The sequence below is a fragment of the Ischnura elegans genome, chromosome 5 (genome assembly GCF_921293095.1).
Source record: "Ischnura elegans chromosome 5, ioIscEleg1.1, whole genome shotgun sequence".
Taxonomy (NCBI): domain Eukaryota; kingdom Metazoa; phylum Arthropoda; class Insecta; order Odonata; family Coenagrionidae; genus Ischnura; species Ischnura elegans.
The window spans coordinates 39,562,176-39,578,920 of record NC_060250.1 but is presented as its reverse complement, the minus strand read 5'-3'; the positions used below and the strand labels follow the sequence as shown (position 1 = coordinate 39,578,920).

The window sequence follows — 16,745 nt, the reverse complement described above, 5'->3', positions numbered from 1 at the left end:
TTGGGTGATGAATTTTTCCTGGCTGTTAATTTAAAATGATCACCAATGAAGATGTTACGGTAATCTAGATAAGACCAAATGATACGAAAATGCTCAACAGCTTCACCCTAGCCACAGCCATACAACGACATTCAAAAGTATTTTTTCTATTTTAACTCTGAACACCCAAATAACAGGTAAAAAATAAATAAAAACCGAAAATTCTTCTGTCACACGATAATAAAGCGAGAATAGTTGAAATTTCAGTGGAAATTTTCATTATGTGCTGCCCATTTAAGTTACTAACATTATTCTCCATTTATAACTTCCATCTGATGCTGGCAGTACATCGTTCTCGAGAAATTGAGGGAGGTTTCCATTTGTGACACACTTTCACAGTATGCATGTCCCAATAGCCCGACTTCAACGGATTATCTCGCAAAAATTATACAAAGGACATTATACATACTCGCGTCATTGTTTTTTTTTACTATCATTGCACGGCCGCTACTTATCTAATGTACGCTGATGACTGACAAAGCAATATTGGAACGGGGAATCTGTGGAAATTAGGCGTATATTACAGTGAACCTCAGCATGGACACAAAATAAAAAAAAACAATCATCTCTTAAATGCAAGCAAAGTGAGCATTTTATGGAGTACCTGCGCGCCATCGAACAACACGATTGAAAGTTTTTATGGCTACCTCGAGCAACATTTCCTCAATAAAACTCGGTTCTCTTTGTTATCGTCGGATATTAGATATACGGAGGAAAAAGTGCGGAGAATGATACAAAATGATCTGAACTGAAGGTCGATCGACAGCAGGGAGAATGTAAAGCAAGTTGGAATTACAAAAAGCGATAAGTGGAGCATGAGACCGAGCATTGCGACTGTTGATGGAGTCAAAGAGAAAAATGTTTGCGGTTAACCCAAGTTTCCCGATCGACGATTCCTAGGCAGAGAAAATGAATGGTGAGACCAGTTTTCAGAAACACGCATCGCACCTACTCGACTAGCCGTTTTTTGACAAATTTTATTTATTTGTTTGTATTAAATCCAAAAACAGAGCATATGACCGTTTACGTCAGATTTGAGAAAAAATGGTTAAAAAATAAAGTGTAACAAGAAACAACGTAAACAAAAAAAATACGAGTTGACTACACTCAGATATCACGTAATGTATGAACGCCTCATCCGCTCATTTGTAATTTAGGAAGGGCGGAAGAAAGGAAAGAGGGATTTAAAGAGGACGTTTCCTGATGGCGGTTGTAAATGATGAGATTGAAGATGTTACATCAACAGAAGGAGCTTTGATGGAATTGTAGGTAAGAGGTAGCCGGTAGCAGGGGCACCGACTTATAAAAAATATTGGGGGGCCCATAGCGGAGGTCTTGCCCCGGGAAGAGGTTAAATTCAAAGTGTGTCGCAGCATCGAAACACTATCATGATTCACACCACTTGATTCAGTTAACCTGCTTAACCTTATAATTATTTGTTTAAACACATCGTTGAATTTATTTTAAAAGGTAACTATCGTCAAACATGGGAAATAAAAATTACCAATATATTTTTGTGATTTCACAAAGCATTATATAACTTAATCATTTTCTTGAATTATTGAGGGGGCTCCGCCCCCCCAAACGAATCTTTGAGGGGGCTCGGGCCCCCTCAGGCCCCATGGAGTCGGCGCCACTGGCCGGTAGGTACGGGATCTCTGAGACACAGATGAACGGTGGAGAGTTAGATGGAGAAGAGATGAGTTCCGTATTTTACGGAAGGGACATGGAGGGAGAACATTGAGAGAATGTCGTTAGACCTGATGTGGCCATTCATGATTAGGTAAAATGGAATTCGGAATGACTTGTTTAAAACTAAATGTCGAAAAAAAATGAATAAGATATGGCGCATGTGTACCGTTGGCTGAATTATGTGTTGTTTGCGTGAAAAAGGAAACTTATAGCTCATAGTTGAGAACAATGCGTTACTGGCACGGAAATTACTTTAATTTTATTTTTGGCATTTTATCATTTTTTTAAAATTCTCAATAGAAATACCTATTGTGAAGCTTGCCTTTGTTTCCTTTTTCAATTACTGAATGAAAAAGGATAACTTGATTAAAACTAAATATTGAAAAAATGAATGAGACTGATTTTCTTACATTTTATTCTATCTTTAAAAATGCCAAAACACTCCTTAGAGGATAGACTGATCAAAGCAAGGCTTTCTATTTCGTAAACCTTAAAATTAGATTTAGGTTATAAAAAAAAGAACTGGACAAACTTATAGGTGCATAGATTTAAATTAAAATACGCAATACAAAAACACAAGGCGAATGTTGGATTGAATCAGGAACTTAGCGTCATTAAATTAATAAAATTATTACACGTTATTAAGATTAGCATTTAAGAATCAAATCAAATCAAATGAAAGGTAACAGGCCTTTTTGTGAATTGAAGTGTCGAATTTAAGTTAGAAGGCGAGACAAGCTGGGTAAACCTGCAAAATGCTCCATGTAAGTAGTGCTGTAGTTGGGCCGGTACGGCGTACCCCCTTAAATCCAAACTCGTTATAAGTGTACCGATTAAACTACTTTTTTTTACCGAGTACCGCTTAAATTTCTTTTAACAACTACAGTACTGCATGTAAGTCTATCTTCTAACGAACGAAATTTTCGATGCATAAAGCGACCGGTGGAAGCGATCACCGCGCCAAACATTCGCAGCGTTCGGTAGGAGAAACAAAATAAGAAAATCACGATGCATCGACCACGTGTTGGAAGGGCACACCTGGTGGTCCACACAAACACCGGAAGTTATTGATGAGGGAGGGGCGGCGGGTGTGCTCTTCTCAGCCGTGGTCATTTCACCCTTCCGTTTCCAAACCATCCTCCAAACCAATGAGTAAATAATGCACGACACATGCGATACCGTGAGGCGAACGACGTCACAGTATTTCGGCCGTTTTACCTCCAACCTTTTCATTTGCAACCCGATTGAAAGGGCAGAGAGGCCATTCATCAAGTTCGGCGTTCCGTTACGGTGCCCTCGCATTAACTGACAACGACAACTTCGAACGCATTAACCGAAGAATGCACGAGAGAAGCGCACGGAATCACGCGAGGGGATGAAATGTAAATGGGGGAAGGTGAATGTGCCAGCTGATGAACTGACCTCCCGCATCAATATCTACGGCTGGAGTAGCCAACCACTGAAATCAGAGAAATTGTCAGAATGTAGCCCAGGAGATACGGCCATGTTTCCATAAGAATCATAAACTTCCATCAGGGAATATAAACATTTTAGTACGGAAACAACGAATCATAATTTAAAGCAAGATAAAGCTTCTCTATGACTTTGACGTATGGGCAATGGCTTTGACCACTTTTCCGGCCCAAACTGAGAGAATACCAGCAAGCAAAATAATAATAACTTATTATATCTCAAATTCCCAGTTAAATATTGTCTATAGTGGGTCCAAATTTACTAATAGGGCATATTTTTACAAGCAACTCGCGGAATTATGATGCGTCATTTTTAAGTGTCCCGCAAGGTCATTTCGGTTGGCCACCCTTGGTCTACGGTATTACTGGTTTGTAACAATATAAAGGAAGAACAAATAACCTAAATATTTTCCGTTAAAAATGTCCGAGATTCAATAATTATGACTGTAGCGAGTCATACAAAAATTACGGTAATTATGCGCACTGGATAAAAAAATGAAGAACACTTATCAAACTTAATCCGCTTATTATTCTTTCCCCTGATTCCTACTTAAAATCAAAATCCTCTGGAAGATACTTTTGGCAGTCTCAATAAAAATCCTAACGTGAATTGGATTCACTTGTAAAAATATGGAAGGTAATTTATTTTAATGAATCATTTACTTCAACTGTACGGAATAAAGGAAGGCATCGATCACGAAGGAAGAGAGAAATCGCAAAATTATTTCCCGGGAAAGAAGAGCATTCTCCCAATAAAAGCGCCTTGTTTCAGCATTGAATATCACCTAGATTAAGGAAATAATTAATCACGATTTACATCTGAAGAATCCATCAAAATTATGCTATAACGTCAAAATATGGTATGAACATGAGAGCAACAGATCTCGAAGATGAAAGCAATCGAAGCTACAGAAGCTTTATGAAAATCGACCAAGGGAGCTCTAAGGAGTATGGAACAGGTGATGAATGTGAGAGAGAACATCCAAAGGAAGAATAGATTATCTGATAGAACAATTCAGTCGAGAACTACGTCAAACCAGTGTTAGGGTAGTGGACGGGCGATCACGACGATTAATTTATGCAAACATCGAATATCATAGTATGCAACATTTTTTTCGCATTAAAGGGCCTTCGATCCTAGTCCAATGATATGACAAAATATTCATGAATACTACATTTTCAAGAAATTTTGAGGTGGCTTGATAAGCAACTGATTGCTCACCATGCAGTGTTTACTTCTCAAATATGCCTCAGACTGAATATTGACCTCTGAGGTAATAAAACAATTACAATACACATGAAAAAACATATTTTTAACGTAGCTCTAGGTCATTTATATATGTAAATACCCTTGGAAAAAACCCAACAGCAGTGATGACCAAATTTCCTCGTAGAATTGATCGAACGAATTTATACCATTCCTCATAATTCCGCGTGTGAAAATGATTTTCAGATAATTAATACGACGTCGTGGAAATTCTGGGAAAGGGAAACGTCTTACGTAGAATTTTGGAGCAAAAACACCATGATATCGCTTATTCGCAGATTTCTTGGAAACTACTGCATGTGATAATCTATACGAGGTCATCTATACGGCTTCAACGAACTCAGGCATTTAACCTATACAAAAATATACAAACAGTTTCAACAACAACGCGAACAAGTTTTTTTTTTCTGGCCAAAGGTCATGAACACTATGAACCCTACGAGAGAAGGTTTGAGATCAACTTCTAGAAAACGACTTTATCAGAGTCCAGAGTTCCAAAAATTCTCAGAGCCGGACGATTTTCAAAATAGTTATCTCACTAGCCGAAGCAATGGTTGTGTGACAGGACAATGAAGGAGAGCTGTCTCCTTCGGTAATTTCAGTTTGAAATTATGAATGCCACTCCCATGACGACGAAATATCTTTATTATCTACCGTAACCTTCGAACTTAGCTAGTTTTCGGAAGCCTTTAAAGTCCGATCCGTTTTATGACATCGTCAATTTGGCAGTTGCTATGGTTTCGATTTTCACAGCAAACGAATTACATAGTTCATAGTATTAAAGGCTTAGAACTTGCACTTGGTGTACAATGGTTGAAATGCCTTAGTGAAACAATTAGGTACAGCTTCAACTGTGGTATCCGATAAGCTAAATAAATGTATTGACTTGAAAAAATCGAATAATATAGATCGACGATCACTTCGATTACACCACTCACATTTCTTCTAAAGCTGTACTACTATTCCGCTTCCGAGATGCAATTTTCATTGATACTTACGTCGAAGCAATTCAATGGAATACATCAGAATTCTTTCTGAATTCAACTTTGAAAAATAGAGTTCGAGAAAACCATTTAAGTCACCAATGAATAATCTCCGTACTCACATACATAGTTGGCATTGGCGGGTGAAACTTGAAGTGCATTACTCACCTGCAACGAAAGAAATATGTTATTAGTGACGTAGAGGAAATTCATGAAATTTAAAATGTTGGAATAAAGAAGGTAATAAATGGAAACACTGAACAAACACTCATTGAGAATATTTCAATGTGTAAATGTTACAAAATGTGGAATTCACATTATGCAAGGCTCTGTTAAGAGTATATCATAGGCATATTTTTTGCAGTAAGACAATCAATTCGTAATTATGACTTTCTCCGAATAAAAAACTTTGTTTTGATTGTATAAAGCACCAAGCGCCATAGATACAACATGAGAAAGAGAAAGCTAGCGAAATATCTGGCTCACGGCTCTGTCGGCCAGGTAACTCCGAAGATCTAGCGAAAGCAATTTAATATGACTTAATACCAACTGGTAATATAAACGGGTGCGTGGTTATGGCCAAAGAAGACACTATATTAAAAAACAGATAGAAGTTTCAGTAGAGGGAATGAAAACTAAAATCAAGCAATCTTCTGAAGTGGCACATAAAGTAATACTCTTTCAACCATAGCAGAATACTTTTCACAGAAAGTTAGTTTGGTAGATTTTCCACCACTTTTAGCCGTCGGCAACTGATTGCCTCCTGTTTTTTTTAAGCAATTCAACTTCACATCGAAGTTCGAAAATACGTCTATATTCAAGAACGATTCACCCAAATTATCAGCAAAAAAGTAATAATCATTACAATATAACCCAATGTTACTTCTATGCAACAGTAAAAATTAATGTATTTTCAGCTCTATTCAGGAAAGCTTTAAAGTGCGTGTTCTATTGTACTGTAAAATTTAATGTCGAAATACGTAGCTGCCACAATAACTATGATTGAGTAGAAAATTTTCACATCTTTAAATTGAGAAGTCTTGGAATTTATTTACTCCCAGAAGCAGCTCTGGGTTAGAGAGGGTTAAATCATGAATTTGGCTTACAAAATTATAGGTTTATTTGCCTAATTATGACAAACGTCCACGATGCTAGTGACATCATCCCATGTGCTAATTTCGATGTTCGATAAATTCTACCCCTTTTATTTCCAGGTGAAATGAATGGATGAAAAGACGCGTCGTCACAACACGTCACAAAAGGCACACATGCATGAAATTTTTTTGTTTTCCTACCAATCTAATGAAACTAATATTTAGGTATTTTACATCTCGGGCAACTCACAAAATTGTTATGAGAAACCGATCCCACAGCGGATAGGGGGAGGACAAGGCGTCCGAAATTCCAGAAATGTGAGGAAGAGATTAGTATTCGGCGAGTATCATGCATTCGGTGTGTACTCCGCCCCCCCGAAATTTATTCTCCCTCCAATTACTCCCGCTATTGAAGGATTTTTCTAGCATAGGTTTTAGGAACACACCAGAAAGAAGCTATTTCAAAGGGTCACTCTAAACCAAGGTATAATTTCCAAAAAACTCTGATAATGGTGGACTGCAGCCCGCCAATTCTACATTTCCCAAACAAATTTAATTGATTCCCTGACGTTATTTCTCCTCCTGTCTTTATCGATCCTTTGTTAAGTTTCAAGGTCAATTAATATTCTTTGGGGAACTTTTCCTTAAATTTTCCCAGCATTATATTCCCCACGTAATCGCAATTTGGCATGATCAATTCACCCTTTGAAGCCCTTTTCTGGCGTATACTCCACGGTTCCCCTTCTTCTCCTATTCCACGGTACAACTTCTCGTCCATCGCCCTATCCTTCCAAATTCAATAATCCATAAGTGAAGTGAAATAGTAAGTGAGAAAATAATTAGCAGAAATGCAGATAGAAATAAATGAACTTTCAAATCAATTGGCTAGGTTTATTCATGTTTCAATAAGCATATACTTCCAGGAGAAAGAATGATTGAATTTTCTTCCCGAGCAAATGAAAGTTGGATTGCAGTTTATTCTCTTAAGCTTCGAACCCGGTCCCTCAATCAAGAAGGGGGGGGGGGAGAGCTGGGTCAATAGCATGCACCCAACCGCGTTAAACCCCATCCCCACCACATGCCCACCGCATCCGACACTCTGTCCCATTCAATGGGCCCCATTCAACCGCTCGTACGTTCCACTCCGGGCCGCGGGGGATCGCTGTAATCGAGTAGGAGAAGGCGGGAGAATGCACAGAGATCATGATGCATGCATGCATGTATAAACCGCCGCCGCCGCCGCTGAGGGGGGCATTCGCGCACGAGCTTCGGGGACCACTGGCTGGGTGGGTGTTCATAGCCGGGCGGTCGGCAAATTGCGTCCAATGAGGATGTGTGTAAACCACCCGGCGCGGTTGCCGGCCCACGGGGGAGGGGGAGAGAGGAATCGCCCACCATCGCTGCCTACACACCGGGAGCGGGGAGGGGCTTATCCGCAAACGTTCAAGGGGGTCTGGCGCGCTTTTTTTTTTTTTTTGCAGGGACTCGGCGAAAAAAAAGGTGGGCTCGCATGTCAGAATGAAGAAGGTAACACGCGCTAAAATCAATGCCGAATCTAGCGCAGGGAGACTAAGAGAGGAGGAATACTCCAAATGTGGTTCAATCAAGCAGGCATCATACAATTAATACGATAAAGATAATGATTGAGAATAAATATGATAATATTAACGGAGATTATATTTTCTATGTTTCTAATATTCTCGTTACATTAAAATATTATACTCCAACAGTTAAAAACAAAAAGCCTTTTGCGAATGACAATAATTAATCACTATAACACCAAGATTAAACTATATATTCGGCTTCGACCAATATCTTTCTGCCAAGTCTATATGTCATAAATAAATGATAGCTAGTATTAGGGGCGCATCTAGGAATTCAGGCTAGGGGAGTTGAAGGCGTAACTAACTCTGGGAGATTTGGAGGGCGTGGAATACCCACTAGGGAAAGCGGGTGGTGCGGGTGGCCTCCCACCGACAAAACTTTACAATAAATTGTTCAAAATATTGAGTTTTACGGCTTTCGGAGGCATATTTTATAAATATATACACTATTCTGTAATTAGTATTAATCCAATTAAGTAAAGTGGATTAAACTTAAAAATTTCTCTGAGATCTGGGGGGATTTTATCCCCCAAAACTCACCCCCCCCCTCGCTGCGATACTGGCTAGTATGACAACTGTACGATCTTACGACGTCAAGGTACAAAAGACTCACTGATGGAATCAACCCGAAAATTGGTTAGGATGAATTAAGCTAGATCTCACTCCTATGATATAGACGTGCAATACGTCACATTTTGGTTATGCAGAGTAGTTCTCTCCTCTAGGGCATTTCGAGGATTTTGGAGAGTCTCCGAAGGTTTCACAGAAAACTTAAAACTCTATACCCTCCGGTCGGCGCTAACCCTGCACTCTACCCACAAAGCTATCACGCTTCACAAAATAACTTACATGTGCACGTGGAAAGTCATCGAGCGCCATGGTGACTAAATCGAAAAACAGCTGAAGCCGTGGCCTTTCCAACGATGTATCCAAAATACACATAAATGTCATATTTAATGCCAATAAATTTGGAGACCTTTAAGTTTACCCTCGTAATTGCTGCAGTACGCAAGTCCACTCAGTGGTAATGAAGACAATCAGTCATTTTCGGCAATCTTGGTAATAACGGCGCTATAAACGGGACCAATTACGAGAGTAGAATGCTTAGAAAAAATAAACATCCCTTTGACACAGGAAATCGAGAACACGTTGTGGTAAAAAAAATAATTCTAAAAAGCATGAATATTATTCAAATTCATTTGAGACGGTAGGGCACACCAACTTAGACGTACGATTATCATTATCTGAATATCGTACAGCAAATTAAACCCTTATTTCAGATTTAAAATTTGAACAGTAATACTCTCGCCAAACATATAATTTATCTTTGAGCAGTTTTCCGATTTCGCATTCCAAGGAGTACATAACGTGTGCAACTTATAATGTTAGATGCCAATTACGATCAAGACTCGCAAGCGATGAATAGACTTGCAATTCTATTCATTACTTGTATTAGGTCTTTGGCAAGGCAACCAACGGAGACTCAAATTGCCGTTTACTTCTCGGGTTGATCATAGAATATCACTTACGTGGGATTAATGCGATAATAATTTCCAACCAACAGATTACCGACCCGGCTATCTTTATGTCTGCTCTTACGACCATCATTTTCCCGTGATATACTGTAACAAACCAGTGATTGAGGCTTTCGGCGGGCAGATTCGCTTTTGCCAAGCTGCGGCCTTGATCTTCAGGGAAGGACGATACCTAAGAGCCATGGCCATCAAGAATTTTCGAAACCTGTACCGCATCAAATTACTCCACTCCGTCCACCCGCCTATCAATGGACATAAACTCGCTATAGCCTCGAGGAAAGCTCGCATCCTTACGTCAGACGACTAGACCCTTTGCCAAAGAGTTCTTCGGCATCCAAAGCAATGCTACGTTTCCATGCCATAACCTCACGTACCGTCGCATATTCTATCAAGTAAATAAAAGATGCTTTCACGAATAAACCACGAATTATTTACCGAGAATAACATTGCAGCTTATCTGTGGAGTAGCCAGGGGCGGGCACAGGGGGCATGAACCCAATTAATTTTGGCAGAAAAATATTAACCTCAAAAAAAAATTATTCTACTCCACCAATATGCTTTAGTAAAACAGCTTCCCGACTACCCATCAATTGCGTAATTTTGAGTGCCAAATTGGCACAAAATGTGATTTCTGGGGATAAAAATGTTCACATTTTCCGCTGAGGGGGTTTCCCACCCTTTCCCTCATCACATCGTCCTGGCTACGCCCCTGTACCGAATGGCAGAATATTTTGAAGCACGCCACGGATTGAGTGATAACCAAATACTACCCCAACGCGAACACAAATATGCTCAAAGTTTTCTGTTGATATTTTCATCGGATCATAATTTCTTGGTACATTGATCAACAGAAACTTGAGAGGATTCATTTCTGGTATATTGACTGATTGTCACTAGCTTCTAGCAATAAATTGCAGCATTACGTTAAGTCATTAGCACGGCAATCATTGGCGATTACATTTCAGACTAGCCATACAATATCATAAAGTGATTATTACTTACAACAAATATCATAGCATTCGAGTTTCACAGGTATATGTATTGGTTGGTTGTGTCTAGACGTGCCCGTCCAATCACTGTGATGACTTATTTCCTATCCATCGCTAACCGGTAGGCAAAACATATACATGATGAGACTACGAATTTTTAAAGAGGGAAATTACTTTCGTTATATTTCATCAATGAATTCGAATTAGGACTAAGGGGAATTAAAATTTCGCTAAAAATTTGTTTCATCATCCCTGGTCAGCAATCCTAAGATTGGTTTGACGCAGCTCTCCTCTCAATTCTCCTATCAGCTTATCTTTTCACACCAACCTATTTCTTCACCTTCATATCTTACTTCATCTGTTCCATATATTTTTTCGAGGTATTCCTTTTCCGTTCTTGCCATCCACTTGTACCTCGACGATCTTCTTCATCGGGCCATCATATCTCAAGATGCGGCCTATAAGGTTGTTCCGTCTTCTTAGTAAGGTTTTCATGAGGCTTCGCTTCTCTCCTACTCTTCTTAGGACTTCCTCATTACTAACTCGGTCGATCCATTTGATCCTCATAGTTCTTCTATAGCACCACATTTCGAAGGCCTCTATCCTTGCTTACTCTGCTGCTCAGGGACGCCGACTTACAAAAAATATTGGGGGGGCCAAACCGGGGATCTTGCCCCGGGAAATTTTTTAAGCAGTTAGTTTTCAGTTTTTTAAGCATGTAAGAAGAGTCATATGATCAAAATTAGAACCCTGATAACTGGAATCTCGATATCTGGACACTCCGGGGAAAATTGACAAGCCTGAAACATTTTTTCCTCACACCCATAACGAATTTTTGAGGGGGCCCGAGCCCCAACAAGCCCCATGGAGTCGGCGCCACTGCTGCTGCTGTCATTGTGCATGCCTCACCTCCAAATAGGAGCATACTCCGAATCTAGGCTCTTATAAATTGTTCTCTTACTTCCATATTTTAGTTTCCCGCTGTAAGCAGGTCTCTCTTTTGGTGGAATTCTCTTTCTTCGCTTGAGCTATTCTGCTGATGATTTCTTTCTTGCTTCTCCCGTCACTAGTGATCCTGCTCCCCAAAAATCAGAATTCATCCACCTCCACCAGTGTTTGCTTCCCCATTTTTGTTTATCCATTAAACCGCTGAATAAACGGATAACATAGCATAACAGTATTTCAGGCGGTAGAACCAGGGGTGGTCTGAGGTGATTGGAGTCCCTCTAGTGGGGTTCATAGTAGAGCCTCTCCTAACCAGAGGGTTTGGGGGCTCATCCCTGGAAATTTTTATGAAATTCTATACCCGCAAATGGGTTTTGATGCTACTCTAGCTCTTCAAACTAGCTAAAAATTAATAAAATATAGCAAATTCATTAGAAAAAATACTGTAAAAAGTGATAAATTCACAACTTTTAAACTTTAATATTGAATTATGGTTCTTTTTTCTATTCAGTGAATTTGTTCCCAGAAGCAGCACTGAAATCTAAATAAACCTCTAAAGTAACCTTTTCGAATAACCCTTTCTAAAAAGCATCAGGTTATCTTCATTCTTCTGACACGTTTATTATATTTATTATTTTATACAATAGTTTTTAACTGAGTATGTTGTAAATAAAACAACAAACGAAAACGTAGAATTTTATAATAGCAAAAAAGCATTTGGTCCAAGTATCTGAGTCTCTCTATATCGAACCTTTCATATACGCTTCACGATGGACGTGAGCATTGTGAGCGCCTTTTACGTAAGCTCGGGGCCCTCGGCGATCGCCGACCAACCGACCTGGCCAGACCGCCCCTGGGTAGAAAGTTCACTTATTCATTATCCTTCATGCCATTATTCAACCGAAAGAAGCGGAAGGGACTTCAAAACAAGTTATACGCTTGCATGTTTCCATTGCTGGCGACGAGTCACTCCCTCTGTGGCGCACATATGCTCCAAGGACTTCCCCACCGACAGACACGTCACCCAACGCGTGACCCATCACCGCGGAGAAGTTTATGTGACATTTTTTCAAAGGCGTGCAGCCGGAGAAGTGGTGCGGGCCATCCAAATGGCCGGCCTTGGTAAGCCCGTTCCTCTGGTAACGAGGGGAGAGATTTTTACGACTGCGAGGAGAAGCCCTCAGACGGAGGGTGAGCCTTAAACTGCGACTACATTGAGTTCGGATGGAGAAAGCCTGAATCCTTTAATACTGCCGTGAATTAATAATTGATACATAGCTAAAATGACTCGCACAATTAAAGAAAAGAATTTCAACTTCGTATATTCCACAGTGACAATTTATTGCCGACTATTGTTTCTAAACTTAAGTCATATTCAACGACATATACGCCCGAATCAATGTCGGTTAAAACTTGCCAGAGGGAAATGTACAAAGTGAGTTTTTTTTCTTAAATCGTGGTTCCACAAAGATAAGCTTGGAACTTTAAACAGTCACAGAATTAACTTCAGGGAAAGAATTTTTTGCTGCATGCATCTAATTTCCTCAAGAACTCTTTTGTTGAGACAGTCCTCATCTTCAATTATAACCACATAATTGTTTATCCAATAGTAAATTTATTACCATTAACCATTTATACAAGTTTTTAATTTCCTTTAATTGGGCTTCTGCTCGCATTTGCATGATTCCATATTTATTTATGCATGCATTATGCAATAAATACCAATATCAATAAATGCTCAAATGTAGAAGTTAATTGGTTGTTTCTGGGTTCAACGCTCAACAAAATTAAGGCTGTAGCCAGCGGGGGGCGTCAACAAGTAAAAAACCCCGCCGATATACTTGATGGTTTCATTCTTTACTGAATCCCTCCTCAATGAAACCACTGGAAATGCAACCTTTTTCCAAAGATCACCCCTCCCCCCCAAAATTTTCTGGCTACCACCTGATGTACAGTACAGCAATATCGCGGAACGCATTCGTGCTGCCTGTAAACTGACGATATACATGACTAACAGTCATCAGTTTCAGATATCATACCGAAAGCCGAGCAAAATTAGCCATCCATCAATAATTCCCGTTTTTGAGGAATTCGTTCCCTTGAAAAAATACATTGAATCTTTGGCACTTAGTACATATTCACACAACTCAAGTACACACGTGGAAACATAAATAGGAGTAGTCGACCGATATAGTAGTCGACCGATTGCTCGGAATGAGAGCAGGGGATTTTCCAAGGAAATTTTTTTAACAATTTTTTCTTACAAGTACTTGTACGCAGCTATCCACTCACGCATACATAATGCACTCTTATATTCTATTCTTCAGCATATTAAATCTATAAACCTGCACGTAGTCCTATTTTAAATCTCATAAGGCCAAAAATATTTCAGTATTTAAGTTTTTACGCTATCAACTAGGAACGGATAATATTATCTCATGCACAAAAATGCTCACTACTGTAAGGTCAATTCAAAATGCGTAGTTATATATTTTGATATGTCAGGTTAGATATCGTGGAATGGCTAGCAATGAAAAAATGGCCATGTTCGTAAAGAAATCTTAAACACTAACACAGTTTTAACTTAAGTCTTAACTAAAATTTTGATAATACAATAACTTCGTTCACATTCGCTATCTTATTACAATACGCATCAGGGTAGTGCATATTGGAGGTAAGTTGAAGGGATCCCCGGCCACCCCCCAAAACGGATAATTATTTATCGTATGTATCGAGGCACTTCCATGTTTTTTCATAATCAATTTAAAAGCAAATATCATGTGGAGAACTTATTAAAATTATTTAACATAGCCTTACATTGATCTTCGCCCTTCCTAAGATATAATACGCACATACTCAATGTATGTTTTCTTAAAACACAATGCAGTAGGCAAGAGAATTATCTCCTCAAAGAATCGCCTGGCGCACCCAGGATGGTTGGCAACCCTGGAAAGTGTCCGCCTTGTTTACTTAAACATCCTGCGGGACGTGTGGATGAGTTTCCGTCCCCTCCCCAATGGCGTCCTGTCGGTCACGAGCATGAATCTGGGGCAAAACCAGAGGATGGGAAGAAGTCTGAGACGCGCCATGGCGACACTGCGGCGCTGTCCTGAGAGCTACACGCATGAGAGCACCCATTGCAATGTAAAAGAAAATCTTGGCTCCTTAGGAATAAGGTCAAACTTTCATTCCCACTGTACCAGGAGCAGTGATGCCCTAGACGTCCCTTGTTGTAGTTGTCACATAGTCACCAAGCCGTAGTCGGCGCGAATATTGGGCTGTACCGGTGAGTCAAAATAACACCCCAATTAAATAAGTGGCGCATGTATTCCGTTTGCAGTATCATACGTTGTTTGCGTGAAATTAAAAACCAAAATCTAACAGATTGTGAGCTAAACCAACAACAATGAGTTGAATCCCAATTCAAAGTTATTTTACTTTGCCTTTTTCCATTTTTTTTTAATTTTATTTATTTATTTTTTTCCTTTTCCCAACCGATGTGGTTGCAATTTCTACCTCTTTTTTTTCTTTTTAACTTTGATCAGTGCATTTTAATGCGCTGCTGTGAATGTGAAAGCAATGAGGAAACAGTCTAGCCAAACCTAAATATATTACGTTTGTAGCGTGTCAGTCTGTCTGCATTTCGCGCAGTTACAATTTAGGGTCTATCTCAATCGTACCAAGTGCTACAGGGATGGGGGCGCGTTCGACTCGGAATCTTTGAATGCACATTTTAAACTTGGTCCCTGCGCTGCAGCTCGACATTCGTAAATTCGCGGGAAAAAAAGGTGCAAAAACGGACCAAAAACAGCCTGCCCACAAAACGAGAGACAAACTGTGGCAAGCCACAATTAATTCCTGTCACCCCATTGTAATGGTTCTCCTTTGCAAAACTCCAGCATCCAGCAACGGGTACAACACTATGACAGGGAACAGCGCCACAACGATAGGCGACAAGGCATCGACCGGTAGCGCAGCAGAGTCAACCTGGCTGTGGAACAGGCAGGTTGGTATTGCTTGTATAACAATTCTTTCAAAATCTCAAAAATACGTCTTTTTAAAAAATTGCCCCCTGAGGCTAAATATGTGCGTTTGCCCAAATATAAAAATGTTATCCATAACTGACTAACAAAAAAACCATGTTACTATGTAAATGAGTTTTTATTAAGAAATCGTGTTGTCCTTCGCTGATGTGTAATCTTTTGTCTTGTAATCATAGTATTTTCTGTATTTGTGTATTTTACTTTCTTCGCGTCAATTGTTTGTATGTAAATATTATTGGAATCACTCAACTAATGCATAAGACGAAGGCTATAGCAAATCCAATTTTTTTAAGCGCCCAATAAAATTCGAATTATTATTATTTATTATTAATAAACGTCACGCTTCCATTTAACAAAATCTCGGCCGGCTTTCAAAGGGTAACTCATTGGACCTGTGGATTATTCGTAACCTTTCGAAAGACTGGAAAATATGCTCTACAACCTCGGCCATTATTTTCTGCTGTGTCAAGAAAGGAATTGCAAAATGGGTGGTCTTTTTACAGTGCAGGGCTATTGGCTGTGGGTTGTTTTTATGTCATAAGATAGTTAATTTCAAAATTTAACGATCTCAGATAATATTTTGCGTTACGAATGAAAAAAGACTACGAGGGGGAATGAGCGACTAAGGAGATGTTAAATTCGTTTTCATTTGGTTCAATAAAATTAATAAGAATTGTAGAATTACTGATAGAAATGACAAAATATCAATATATTATAACATTCGCTATACTTTGCCATTAATTGAAAATTGGCAAAAATGCTATCTCCACGACCATAAACAGTAATTAGACGAGGAATAAAACGGTTTAGTACCACTGCCTATGTACACTACGAACTGAGCTCAATTTTTTCCATCCTCACAAATCTCGCAAAGTGGCTATGAATAATGTCAACCAAGGGGTAGGGCGAAGCGCAGAGCTGTGATCTCATCACAGAAATCGTTGGAGAGGAAGTTAAAGGCGGCACATGCACAAGAGTGCAGAAGGGAGAAACGGTACCGTGGATCACGAGGAAAAGCCTTCCAACAACATTTATTTCTTTTCATTAGTACCGCGGAATTACTCATCAAAAGAGAGACCTTC

At 39.4% G+C, this 16,745-nt stretch overlaps 1 protein-coding gene across 2 annotated transcripts in view; it reads right to left on the bottom strand.

The window, feature by feature from the left end:
* LOC124158753 (sodium- and chloride-dependent GABA transporter ine) overlaps nt 1-16,745 on the bottom strand; it is a 281,736-nt gene that overhangs the window by 140,654 nt on the left and 124,337 nt on the right. The gene's annotated exons all lie outside the window — the stretch shown is intronic.